Below are 2,059 nucleotides of genomic sequence, written 5' to 3' on the forward strand. Positions count from 1 at the left end.
CCTCTTCCCGCCGTGTCAGACGCCTTCCATGGACTCTCCGGGCTACTTGACCATCTGTGGTGTAACCGCTCCACCGACCGCGCCGATCCAGTCGCGTCCTCCTGCACCCGCCGGGTGTTAACCGGTGTCGCCACCAGTGCCTCCCCCGCAGCACCCGCAAGGGGGAGGGGGCCGACGCAACCGGCGTGGCGGCGGTCGCCACCACCTGCAGCAGCATCGGGCCCAGGATGCCGGGGGGGGGGGGGCACTATCAGCAGGCTCTCCCTGCTGGCCACCAGGCGTTCCTCGGCACACCCTTGCAGCCGACTGGCGCCGGCTACGGCACCCTCCTTGCGCCGCCGCCCGTCAGTGGTTATGGCCCGCCCGTCCCGGTGCCGCCCTATGGGGGCCTTCTGCCGCTGCCGGTACCTGTGCCCTGGGACCCCACTCTCCTCGCCGCCTAGCACTCCGCGCCGTCCCCGATTAGCTCTTTCGGTGGAGGCGACTGGTACATGGAGTCAGGTGCTACTGCGCACATGGCAGCTCTTCCCGGTAACCTAACCTCCTCCACTCCCGTTCACACACCCACTCTTATCACCGTCGGCAACGGCTCCTCCTTACCTATTACTCATATCGGTAGCACTAGCTTTCCCTCCACTTCCACACCCATCACTATGTCTAATGTTCTTGTTTCACCTGATTTAGTCACGAACCTAGTTTCCGTTCGTCGTCGTACTCGTGAGAACCCACTTACTGTTGAATTTGACGGTGTTGGCTTTTCTGTGAAAGACGCCCGTACCCGGATGGTCCTTCACCGATGTGATAGTCCCAATGAGCTCTACCCCGTGCATGCCGGCGCCTCCACCTCCACACCCGTCACCCTTGCCGCCGGCGTTGACCTTTGGCACGCTCGCTTGGGTCACCCCAACCACACCGTCTTACGTCAAATTCTTAGGAGTTTCTCTTTCTCATGTGATAAGCTGAACAAGCACTCTTGTGAGGCTTGTCGCTTAGGCAAGCACATTCGTCTTCCCTTTAGGGTGTCTTCTTCCATTTCCACTTTTCTGTTTCAATTACTTCATAGTGATGTTTGGACATCTCCCGTTGCGAGTAAGACGGGCTATCTATACCACCTGGTGATTTTAGATGATTATTCTCACTATGTGTGGACTTTTCCCCTTCGTCGTAAATCCGATGCTTTAGCCACACTCACTGCCTTTTATTCATATGTCACCACCCAGTTCGGTCGCCCCATACTCGCACTCCAAACTGATAACGGAAAAGAGTTTGACAAAGTCGCTCTTCGCACACTTCTTGCCTCTCACGGCACCACCTTCCGTCTGACTTGCCCCTACACTTCCCAGCACAACAGCTGCGCTGAGCGCATTCTCCACACTCTTAATGACTACGTTCGCACGCTACTCTTTCACTCTAACATGCCCGCTCGATTCTGGCCCGATGCCCTCCCTACCACCACTCTCTTAGTTAACATTCGTCCGTGTCGCCCTCGGTGGAACTACGCCCTTCACCACCTTCTCTTTGGCACACCACCGTCCTATGATGGTCTCTGCATCTTCGGGTGTCTCTGTTATCCTAGCACCGCGTCCACCACACCACACAAACTCGCACCACGATCTGTCCCATGCGTCTTCCTTGGCTACCCTCCTAACACCAAAGGTTACCGGTGCTATGATCCTGTCACTCATCGTGTGTACACCTCGAGGCATGTATACTTTGTCGAGACGGTGTTCCCATTTTTCAGGTTCCTCCGGCTTCGGCCCCTTCGGAGCCGGCCCCCGCACCCCCTTCGTGGAGCGATGCGCGGCAGCAGCCCCCGGCATGGCGCCTTCTGCCGCCACCACCTGGCTTTGTGACTCCCTTCCCCGAGGTCGAGTCCGAGCGGGGCCCAGGGTCCCCGTCTCCCTCATACGAGTTTGAGCCTGGCACCCCGCCCGCCACCCCTGCGACGGGCTCGACGTCACCCTTGCCCGTTGCCTCTTCCGCCGCTGGAGCGACCGACGCTGCTGCCGCCGTGGCCCCTGCCACCGCCGCCGCTGCGGCCTCTGCCGCCGCCGCCGCC

The sequence above is a fragment of the Triticum dicoccoides genome, chromosome 3B (assembly GCF_002162155.2).
Source record: "Triticum dicoccoides isolate Atlit2015 ecotype Zavitan chromosome 3B, WEW_v2.0, whole genome shotgun sequence".
NCBI classification, from domain to species: Eukaryota; Viridiplantae; Streptophyta; class Magnoliopsida; order Poales; family Poaceae; genus Triticum; species Triticum dicoccoides.